The sequence below is a fragment of the Colobus angolensis genome, unplaced genomic scaffold (genome assembly GCF_000951035.1).
Source record: "Colobus angolensis palliatus isolate OR3802 unplaced genomic scaffold, Cang.pa_1.0 Scaffold32, whole genome shotgun sequence".
NCBI classification, from domain to species: Eukaryota; Metazoa; Chordata; class Mammalia; order Primates; family Cercopithecidae; genus Colobus; species Colobus angolensis.
This window is the reverse complement of record NW_012116488.1, coordinates 5,011,351-5,023,218: the sequence shown is the minus strand read 5'-3', so window position 1 is coordinate 5,023,218 and position 11,868 is coordinate 5,011,351. Positions and strand designations below refer to the sequence as shown.

The 11,868-nt window shown below is 51.9% G+C and overlaps 1 long non-coding RNA gene across 1 annotated transcript in view; it reads left to right on the top strand.

The window, feature by feature from the left end:
- Positions 1-1,995: 1,995 nt before the first annotated feature.
- Positions 1,996-11,868, top strand: part of LOC105518459 — a 12,311-nt gene continuing 2,438 nt past the window's right edge. The window contains exons 1-2 of the long non-coding RNA XR_001002830.1: positions 1,996-2,267; positions 6,161-6,289. This is a non-coding gene — a long non-coding RNA (uncharacterized LOC105518459). The remainder of the gene's footprint in view (positions 2,268-6,160; positions 6,290-11,868) is intronic.

The following is an 11,868-nucleotide window of genomic DNA, read 5'->3' as shown; positions in this document are numbered from 1 at the left end:
AGTCTCTGAGTACCTGCTCTGTGTCAGGCATGATTCTAGCCACTCACCCCTAAAACTGACTTTGCTCCTAACGAGTTAGGGGATGTGCCGCTGTCTTACAGAGTTAAACTGAGATTTGGAGAGTGAGGTGCTGGCACAAGGCCCCGGAGAGACAGAGGCAGGGTTTAAAGACAGGTTTCTCCTTTCTCCCCTGGTAGATGGTGAGGGCAGGAGCAGGTGCCCAGAGTGGGTTTGGCAGTTGCCATTTGGGGACCTGTCAGGACCTTTAGGGCCAGATATGCCATCTTCATTCCATGGTGTTGATACTGCCAGCCTCGTGGCCTGGGGGGCATCCAGACCACAAGAGTGGGGGCCTCACTGTCTGCCTCCATCTCCCCCAAAGGTGCTTGCTGTCACTCCCAACTCATTCTAGCTTATTTGGTGTTGGAGGAGGGACAGGACAGCTGGCCCAGGACCTGCTAATTATAGCTGCTCAAGTATTTGAATAGAGGCTTTGAGTACTCACCACCATGTTACGTTTTTTGCTTACAGACAAATGAACCCTTTAACCCTTGTCCTGAGTACCAGCCCATCCCATTCACTGCCCCACCTCCCCTGCCCGCCCACCCGATCCCTGGGGGAGGTCGACATGGGACCTCTGCCCCACATCTTACCTTGATGTGGGCTGCAAGCGTTCAAGTGGATCTCCTCCCGTCCTGTGCCACTTGATCCTTGCTGCTCACTAAAAAGTTATTGAACACATTTGTTTCTTTAATTATGAAAGTCCAGTCTTTTTGATATGCATACGTTTTCTACAGTAGCAGCCACAGCGCACACACACAGTCTTCCCGCCTGCTCTGCTTGTGTGCCTTTCTGTTGCGAGCTTCTCTTTTCCAGGTGGCTACGCTGGGGGCCTCCGTGATGCTTCCTGAGTGCTTACTATGTGCCAACTGCTGCTTTCAGCATTTTACAGGTTTTCACTCTTTCAATCCTTCTAAGAAGCTGTGAGGGCCTTCCTTTTATAATCCCCATTTTTCAGAAGCGGAATCCGAGGCCCTGGGACATACATCCACCCACCCGGGCCCATGCTAACTTTAATAACCTGGACTGGGCAAGGACTAAGTCCAGTCAGAGCGTCAGCCTCACTGGCATCCTCGCTGGCCATGGCCCTGCAGCCTTGCTCTTCAGCTCCTGGAAGCCTCCTGCCCTTGGTGGATGCCCATTTTGCTCTCTAGCAAATGGATAGGAAAGTTTATGTGAGTCTGGCTGGGTGGGGTGGCTCACACCTGTAATACAGCACTTTGGGTGGCCGAGGCAGGCAAATCATTTGAGGTCAGGAGTTCGAGACCAGCCTGGCTGACACGGTGAAACCTTGTTTCTACTAAAAATACAAAAATTAGCTGGGCGTGGTGGCATGCGCCTGTAATCCCAGCTACTTGGGAGGCTGAGGTAGGAGAATTACTTGAATCTGAGAGATGGAGGCTGCAGTGAGCCGAGCTCATGCCACTGGGCTCCAGTCTGGGCAACAGAGTGAAACTCCGTCTCAAAAACAAAAACCAAAAAAAAAAAAAAAAGAAAAAAAAAAGAAAAAAAATGTGTATTTGAGTCTGGACCCCGGCCTCTGTTGGATTCTGAGTAAATCTTAATTTAGCTTCCGGAGCTGCAACTCCTTCCTCCTGACCCCGCCACCTGCATGCACCATTCTAAGTGGCTGCGCCCCAGGCTGGTCATCCTTTCCACCTTGGGTCCCCATACACTGTGACCCCATGGGGTTTTTGTCCTGCTCCCTCATATTAATCTGCACTGGTGATTCCTTTGTCCTGTCCTTCCCTCGAAACACAGTAGGGCTGCTGGCAGCAGGTGAGGCCTGGGACAATGGCTCAGAGAGGCAAGATGCCATTTGGCCGTGCCAACGAGTGACCAGTTTCTCTTCTCGCCCTCCCAGGTGGTGTGAAGGGGAGATGGCTGCTTTCTCCTGGGAAGGGAGCAGATGCCTGGCCCAGGACCAAATCAAAAGGTCTGAAAAACTAGATTGCTTGTCCTAATGTGTAAATTTCAACAATTTGCAAATTTATAGATTCTTTAGAATGGAACTAACTCAAGCCCTTCATTCTGCAGCTGAGGCTCACTGCCCCCAGTGGGCAGTGGGTTCGGGGGTTTCTGAGGCCAGGGCATGGCCCAGTCCTGCTGCCCCCAGGATAGCACCTGGCTTGGAGGGGTGAGGGGCCCTGTTAGTCTGACTTTGAAGAAGACCAGCCTTCCAGACTCGCTTGGAAGTGCCCTGCCAGGTATGTGCGCTCTTCTCTCTTCCACCCGATAGTCCCTATTGGGAGATGGGGTCTGAGAGGAGTCAGGGTCATATAACCTTAACACAGTATATTATCCAGAAACCCAATAACCCTGTTACTCTTGTTTCTCTGCTATGTGAAACCAAGGGTGGTGTTAAAGTTTATCACCATGATATACAGATGTGCATGGGGGCATCTGGGACGGGGCTCAGGGGGTCTACCTGGAGGTCAGAAAGGCCAGGGTCTACTTAGGGGAGATGGATGACTGTGGGGGTCAGATAGGGCGAGCTGTGCTTGGGGGAGATGGATGACTGTGGACGTGTGGCTATAAATCATCTTCCCCGTCTTACGTAGGATGGGGATGCAACTTTCAAGAGTTGCCTTGATCGATACCTTAAAGGAAATAAAACAGAAAATGCTTGGCACATAGTAGATGCTCAACACATGTAGAAAAGTCACCTATTTTAGGTGGATCTGCCCCCAAATGGCCCTTTTGCAAGCCCTTCTCATTTTTTGGAATCCAAAGGGAAGATGTGGGGAGCCGGGTTGGGGTGGAGGGGAAGGGTGACATGAGGTTGCAGAGGGCATTTTCTTGAGGCAATGGCATATCTTTCATTGGCACTGGCTGGGTTTATGTGGACTTTGAGAGGAGTGGAATGTCTCCAACTGGGGCTACCCCAGCCTGCAGGTTGGATGCAGGTAACCTCAGTCTGGGCACTGCATTTTTATTTACCATAAAAATATTTCATATTTGCTGGGTGTGGTGGCTCACGCTTATAATCCCAGGACTTTGGGAGGCCAAGGCGAGTGGATCACCTGAGGCCAGGAGTTTGAGACTCGCCTGGCCAACATGGTGAGACCCCGTCTCTACAAAAATACAAAAAATTAGCTGGGCGTGGTGGCGCATGCCTGTAGTTCCAGCTACTCAGGAGACTGAGGCATGAGAATAGCTTGAACCCGGGAGGCAGAGGTTGCAGTGAGCCGAGATCACACCATTGCACTCCAGCCTGGGTGACAGAGCAAGACTCCGTCTCAAAAAAAAAAAAAAAAAAAAAAAATTATATTTGCAAAACTATGGCAATCACCTCAAGGTTTTCACAGGAACCAAACCCAGTCTAAAATAAAATGCTAGGTAATAAACAGTGGAGCCTTACATGCAGGAAAGGTGATTAAGAGCGAGGCATGTAGGCCGAGGGCTGCTTAACCTGTCTCAGATTTCTTCTGCACAAAGTAATGGTTGAGAATAGGTCTCTGCCTGGCAGAGGGGAAAGAAGTTCTCAGAGGCCTCTGTCTGCCTTAGCTCAGCGAGAGGGGAGACATTTAACCGATTAACCAATGACTGATCTGTGAGGATGGAGACTGAGCAGGACGAGGGTGTCAACTGACTGGGTGTAAAGTGGGCTTGGTTTTGTCTTCTTGGTGTCTGGGAGCCTCGGTGCCTTTCTATGTAGATGGGAGTGTGCTTGTCACATCCTTGTTGCGCGTGTAAACCTGTGCCTGTTTGAGGATTCTGAGAGCCTATGATGGCTGCAAGGGGCCTGAAGCTTAGTGTGTAAGCAGGAGCTTCGTGTGTAAGCAGGAGCTGGGGACAGAGGGGCTTCTGATGGGAGTCGGGGTGCCTCCCCTGGATGTGGGGGTGGGCTAGGGTGGACAAGGTTCCTTCCCGTTCTCCTGCAGCTGACAGTTAGAAATGCCAGTGCCGTTTAGCCACAGTCCCTCTAGGTTAGAGTCGGGAGGAAACATGCGTGTGTTTTGCACAGGAATCAAGCTGTCAAGGGGCGCGGTGAGGCCCCAGCTTCTTACCAGCAAGCCTGCTCGGCTATGAATGTGAGCCGCCGGGCCGCAGCTCTCTAGAGGTCCGTGTCCCCACCGCCTGGCCCTATCTCGTGTCACATTCCCCCGAGGTCTCATTCCACTGGGCTAATCTCCAAGAACACCGGCGAGGGCATTGGCTTTCGGGTCCTCTTAAAGACCAAAAAGTAAACCGCTCCCCTGTGGGTGCTGGGCAGCTTGGCAGGGATTTGGGACGGTGGGTGGTGAAATCACAGCCCTGGGCACACACCTGCTGGCCCCATGTCAGTGACAGGCTGCTTGGAGGCTTGGGACTCCAGTGAGAGCATATAGATATTTTTTAAAAAAGACATTTGCGATAAAATAAATCCCCTGTGTCTGCAGAACTTGCTCTGGGCGTATGTACCCACTCCCAATCCGTCAGCAAACATGCCCTTTGCTTTGTATTTGTAAAAACAGAAACAAAAACAAAAACAACCCACAAGCGAACAAATTAAATCCCCCCCCACAAAATGTTTATTCTAATTATGCAAGAAATAGATTGATAATTAATACATGCATTAGTAAAAATCAACGACTGCAGATGAAGCCATCTTTAATGCGTCCCTCCATCCCTCCCCACCACCCCCCAGCAAATTAACTGCTCTTCTCAGTTTCAGGCATCTGGTTCCAGATATTTTTTCTGTGCATTTGCATATGTCGATAAATATACCTCTAAAATCTATGACTTTATTTTTTACATAAACTATATCATAGTGTACATTTCCTCTCGCAGCAGCTCGTGTTTCTTCCTTCAAGAGTCTGCTTAGAGATAATAAAGATCAACACTATTCCTTATAACAACACCTCAGTATCCTGTGAGCTGTACACACCAGAGTTTATTTAACCACCTTGCTGCTGGCATGAAAGCCTCAGGTCCTTTACCCTGGTGGGGGTGAATTGTGGCAGCAGGTGTAAGTAATTGCTGAGATATGGGTTTGGGGAGTGGGCTCATGAGTGTTTATGACATTAGTATAAATGAATATATGAGTGCATAAATTAGCAAAATAAAAGGCGGCCTTTCTGGACCAATGATGAGACAGTGTTTATGAACAAAAGATCATGATTAATCCAGTTCTGCACAAAATACTGAGGTCCATTAGAAGACAATAGGTCTTGGCTGGTTCATTCCTTTTAAGAGCTGTTTAATATTCCATGGTATGTATGCACCATTGTTGATTACACTCTTTTCTGCTGTTGAAAATCTCAGCTGAAAGTGCTCTGGGGGAGGAGAATGTGCAGATAGAAGCTTTGGTCACAGTCCTAGCCGTCAGGGTGGGTCACAGATTCATAGGTGTTCATTAAATTAGCTTTTAAAAAAGAATACATAAAATAAAAATGGTCCTTACGCAGATCAGTGAGGAAGCGTGTCACAAATTGAGGTTTTAATTAATAGATTCTGCTCAACTGATGCCCGATAAAAGAGATCTAAGCTGTTTGCCTTTTTTTTGTTACCAACGACACTGCAGTGAGCATTCTTGCAGCTAAATCTGTAAACACATCCTCGACTGTTCCTTTTCCCCAGCTTCTTAGAGATGGGGTGGTGGGTTAAATTGTATGCAAAAGTTTATTTTCACTGAGTAATCTTTCTAACATGGCGTTTTGACCTTGTTACTGTCTTGCTTTAAAGCCTCCATCTGACTTCCTGGAGCTTCCGGGATGGGGTCCAAAAAATAAGGCCTTATCCTGGCATGGAAGACCCTTTAGGGTCTGGCTTAGAACTCGCCAGCCTCAGCCCCTCCCCACTGCCATTTCCCTGCTAGGCGCGCCTCATCCCCACGGGGCTACCTGTTCCTCAGCGGGCTCCCTGCTTCTTACGCTTCGCCTGGCCATGCCTTTTCAGCCAGCTTCTCTCCGGCCTTAAAGGGCAGACTTGAAATATCCCTGCTGGGGAGCCCAAAGTTAGATGTGCCCCCCAAAATACTGTGTTCAAAAATCCTGGCCCTGGAATTGGGATGCCTCATTGACATTTTTTTCCCAGTTAAAGGGAAAGTTTGGCATTTTTCTAGAATTGACAAAACTAGCCAACTGTTAATCACTCCCCTTCCTTTGTCCCTTTCTAGAAGCCCTGGGCACCCCCAGTGTTGCCTGCATCTGACTTTGCCTCAGTGAAAACCACCTCTAATTCTTTCTTGCACCGATGGGCAGATGGGCAGTGTCAGAGGATCGTGTCATCTGCCCTGTGGCGCTGGGTAAGTCTGCAGTGTTGTAAAGCTGCAAACACCTGTCTGGGTGGGGCTCAGGCTGGCACCCCCACCTGCCCCAGCCTGCGCTATAGCAAGTTCCCTTGATGCCTGCCTTGTGCAGGGCCCCAGAACCCAGGGTCATGGGGTCCATGGTGCAGGAGTAGCGTCTCAGTGTTGTGAGTTCTGGGGATGAGGTTTGGGATATGGTTACAGCTTGGAAATGGCTGATTGCCATTATGGCTCCTTCTTGCCAGAGGTAAACGGGTCTGGTCCTAGAACAGGAGGAGGACACATGATGACTGGAGTAACGATGAGGGGCTCTGGGGAAGGACAGGGCTGAGAGTGAGTGCTTGGACCTTTGGGACACAGTCATATTCTAGAAAGAGCATAGGCTTTGGGGGAGAGGGGCTCTGAGGCCAAGGCAGCATCCCCCAGGGGAGCTTGTCAGGAGTAATAGGAGCCACTGGCAGTGTTCTGGGCTTTTGGTCCCTTTTTTTCTCTCCCAGGGGAGGGGAGAAGGAGGCATTGCAGGAAGCCAGCCACCCCGAGCACAGGCCCAGCTACAGAATAGACTCGAGTTGTGTGTCCTTGGCAAATCCCCAAGTGTTTCTGTGCCTTGGTTTTCTGATATTAAAAAAAAAAAAAAAGACTCATAATCTCTCTCACACAGGGCTGTTGGGATCTCAATGAGGAAATAACGCAAATAAATCATCCAGCACAGTAGCCAACACGCAGTACCCGGCAAAACTCGGTAGCTCTCCCCATCTTACCCTGCCACGAAATGCTTAACCCCCTCCCTGAGACAGGCAGCCGCTCCCTTTCAGGGTAGGGAGACCCAACAGAGGAAAACAAAAATGCCAGAGAGAGCGTGAGGGGGAAATAAAAGCTGACACTCGCCCCCCTCCCAGACACCTTCCCAGGGAAAGGTGTGCTTTCTTGAACACCTGGGGGCCAGGGAAGGGGCTGCCCTACCACTTTTAATCGGGCTTTCCCGAAAAGTTTGGTGAGAGTTTATTTTTATGTAAATAACATATAAAAAGTCAGACTTCTCCTCAGGCAGATTTTTCGAGGCTCATATTTTATAGACTTTGGCAAGGGTCGCTCGGAAGGAACAGTGGTTACAGTCTCCAGAGGTTCTTAATTCCTGGAAAAACTTCTGGCCAAACCTGACTTCTCCTAAATTTCACAGAAAATTCTCCCTGGGCTGGGCTCAGGCTAAATGAGCTTTTTGTGTGTTGGTACAGCCTTACCTAGTGGAAGTATGACTTGCACGTTGCCTTTTACACAAAAGGGAACCTCCTCGGCCACTGTGAACAAAGGCTCCACTCTCCGAAATTTTTGATTTGTTTACTCAGGAGCGTGAGCCTGGTCGGCCACATGTCTGACACTGGGGCTATTTCTCTGCGGCCGTATGTAGAGCTGTCCAGGTCTCTGCAATTTAACCCTGTGCTTCATGCCAGAAACCCATTTCCTAACTTCCTCAAGCACAGTGCAAGGGAGCTAGAGCAAAAAGGAGTATAGGGGGAGTGTCCTCTCTGTGTCTGGCAGGGGCTAAAGGGCTTGCTACCCTGTGACTTCTGCCTCTAAATAGGGATTTGGGTTGGTAACTTTTTACATCTACACCAAAGCCCTCCAGAACCCTTTCTGCACCGCCAGCTGTCCTGAACCAGAAATCCCTGTTCACAGAATTTCCCATGTGGGTGCCTCTTGTTCTGCACCCTGCATTGTGCCCCCTCCCCCATTTATGTCACACATGTAAACGTCACTCTCCCAAACATTTTCACACCTGCAGCTTCAAATCAACCCTTTAATAGGTTAAAACAACAGCACCAACAAAAACCAACAAAAACAGAGGCTCCGAGAAACAAACAGTTTTTCCCGAAGCGTTTGCAGTGCCTAACTGAGCTGCCAGGGCAGTCTGTCTGTCTGCTAGCCAGGAAGGGAAACCAGCCTGCGTGCTCCACCTGCAACACGATGCTGCCCCCCCACGGCGGGTCGGAGCAGCTGTGGCAACCCCAGGGCTGACAGATTGGGTTGTTAGGAGCAGGACAATGAGGCGGCAGTGAGGACGGGCTCCATTATTGAATGACTCTGTCCTCCTTAAAATTTTTCTGCCCCATGGAAGTGCATCTCTGCCCCTGAGGACCTTGGGCATTTCACAGACAAGGAGCCCTGGCTGGCCTCGCAGTCATCCCCCATATGCACACACGCACACGCACACACATGTGCACACACACGCACATGCTGAATGCCTGCACTGGGAACAAAGGCAAGAAAACTCCTTTAGAAACTGCAAAACAGAGGCTTGTCTAGCAGAGGTCCCCTAATAAAGGCTCTGTCCTACCCACAGTTCCTGGGAACTGAACCCCTGTGAATGGGCCAGGAGAGACAGCTCCTGACTCCAGTGTGGGCTGCATTCATCAGCAGGCAGGCCCCCTAGCCCGGTTACTGTGTGAGGAGCTTTCATGAGTCCCCAGAACATCTAAGTCACAGGCTGGCAGCTGGCTGCATCTGTGGTTGCTGCTCAGCCTCCAGATAAGGGCCCCTCAACCTGCCAGACCCCCTTGCTCCTTCCACTCACTCTGCCAGCCTGTTGCCCCAGAGAGGACACAGGCCAGCCTCTGTGGGCCCAGGAGCCAGAGCAGGTGCTTGGCCACTCTAGGTGTTCTGGCCCTCAAGAGGGGAGTTGGCTGCAGGACAGTCCCCACTTCTCCCCACCAGCCCCGGGCACTCACCCCCATTCTCTGCTCCTCTCCCTCATTGCCTTATTGGGACAGAGGCACCCCGTCAACCATCTCTGTGCCTTTGCCATTTAGCCCAGGGCAAGCTGCTTGGGAGAGGCCAAATTGTCTCACACTGACACCTGCCTGGTCCCCTCTGGCTGCCTCGCTCACTTGCCTGCTCGCCTGCTCGGGAGCTGATGCTCTAGGAGCTTCTCAAAGGCCTAAACATGTGGGCCACCAGCCCGGGCAGGAAACCATGCTGCAGCCTCCTCAGCCAAGCACCGGCCTGCCTCTCTCCCCTCGGATGCCTCCTGTAACAGGGAGCTCCCTCTCTCCCCAAGCAGCCTGCTCAGGGCTCGCACACAGAGCTGCTTTGCGGAGCCCTCCCCTGTCTTTTGCATCTGCCTCCTCGGCTGTGCGGCAGCCTCCTTGCCCCCTCTGCCCTCTGATCTCTGCAGGCTGCAGGCTCCCTCTCTTTTCAGTCATCTCCTTTCTGTGCTGAATGGCAAAACCCCCACCAATGGTGGGAACAGGTTTGGGGGCCTCTACACCTGTCCTAACACCTCTGTCTCTGCTCCTTTAGACCTGGGACAAAGCCCTTTGCCCTGCTGTTCTGCTAAAAGCCCAGGGGAGGGCGTGGTGCTCCCCTCCTGGGGCCAGCTGCTCTGTGTCTATCTGTTCAGTGGCTTCTAAGCCCTCTCCGGTTTTCTATGGCCCCTTTTCCAGTTGCCAGGGAGAACGCTGTCTATGCAGCCCCCTGCCTTTTCTGCAGGAGCTGCTGGCCTCTCGGCCAGCCCTGGTCAGCCCTGCAGTAGCAGCAGCAGCAGTAGGCAGCTGCGGCAGGGCTGGGGGCTCCCGAGCCAGACAGACCGGCTTGACTCCCTGCTCTCTAGCTGCGAGACAATTCCCTTTACTTTTTCAGAGTCTCAGTTTTTCCCCTGTGAAATGGAGATGAGAGTTTCTCCGTCACCGGCTTGAAGTGAGGACTAAATGAGATAAGTGTAGGCTTGCACACATCAGACACTTCATAAATGCTTGTGGAGTAGACGGTGGGACCCAGGGAGGGAGAGAGGTATGTAACAAGTGTCGCAAGAGAGAAAACAACCTGGCCTTTCAAGACCCCACTCCCAATACAAACGGGAACCTCTCCTGGCAGAGTCCCCTCTGCTGGCTTAATTGCACAAATCAAGTCAGCCGGAGGCAGCCCCTGGCCTGCGGAACTCACAGTAGATACAGCAGGCAGCAGAAATAACATGCAGAGCCCACATCTGCATTTAATAGACCGAGAATTTGCATTGTATATAATAGCATGAAGGGTAAAGCATGAAGGCATAAAGGAACATTTTTCCCGGTGGCTTCCTTGAAGGGCCGGCTTAGACAGGGAGGGATCTGGGGAGGAGAAACCCCGCGGGGTCCAGGCATCCCATAGACTATGGGATAGACATCCATCCATGCACTCATTCTCCAAGCCACCGCAGTGTACCTACCTTCCCCGGGCCCAGTCCCAAGCGTGAGGCTGGGAATTAAGTGATGCCGGTGGCTTCCTGTCCTCGAAGCTCAGTCGGTCTGGTGGGGGAAACAAACAGGGAATAAGTCACTGGAAATCGAGGTGATCAAGAGGGGATGCAGGCATGGAGATTTATGGAGCCCCATCTTGGAGCCAAGTCCCGAACTGGGCTGTCTGCAAAGAACTCACCCGGGCAATAACCCTGCACACTGGTCTCATGAGCCCCATTAGATTGATGAGGAAACTGAGGCACAGAAAGGCAAAGTCCCGTACTCACCGTCTCTCAGCTGGTGTGAGGCTGGGCCAGGATGGAACCCCAGACTATCTGAGGCTCCCCACCACACCCTGCTGCTGAAGGCTGCTCAGCGAGGCTGTGCCGAGTGCTGGGGGGTGTGGGTGGGCAGGGGACGGATTGATTAGTTATAAGCACCTCCCAGCGGTGCTTGAGATCCCAGCTCCTCTGTGGCCCAATCCGTTTGAAGGGCAGATTCAAAATTAGGTGGTAGCACCTATGGGCAGAGGCTTATGAAAATGGCATTATTAACCTGATGTGGAGAGGGCCCTGCCTGTCTGCAAGTAGATTGCAGATAGAGACGGAGGGGGCTGGGCTTGTTTGTGTGGACAGTGAGTTAGAGAGGACGGAGAACATCCAGGGGCCCTCCAGGGCTTCCGGACGGGGAGAACCAGATCTGGAGGGATTGGGGCTGGACAAGTGGGAGGGGGAAGAGGGGGCACGTCTTAAGGGCGCCCCAGCACCTCAGGGAAATACCCCAGGCTGGACTTGCAAGAGGATCTCCAGCCTTGACTCTGACACAGACAGGGACTATGGCCCTCCCCGCACCTCGGTTTCCCATCTGTGAGATAAGAGATGGAAACCAAACATCATTTCGAGAAAAACCCCCATTCCCACCACCTTCCTGGCCCCCCTCTTCCCCTACCACCACAATCACGGTTGCCAGACACCTGTCTGCTTGTCAGAGCAATATTCAACAGGAGAGTTCCTTCGGTTCCTTCCTGGAGGGAGAAGGGAGAGGTGTGGACGACAGGCAGAGGGGAGGGGAGAGGTACCCCCGACTCAGAGAGGCCGCTGAACAGAGTTCTGCATCGGGTAGGAGTTGGGCCACCGAAGATTTGTGCCAACTCACGGTGCGGTGGAATCAGTCTGAATTCTTCAGACACCAGCCAAGAGTCTGTGGCGCCCCCACGTGCCACAAGGGGGCTGCCTGGGCCACATTTTTGAGCCCGAAAAGTGAGGAGGGGGACAGTGAAGAGAAACTGGCGCTTTTGCTCTGGCAGCGGCGCTTTTAACTGCGACAGATGCGTGCGGCGGGCGAGCCGGCCGGCAGTGCCCGGCA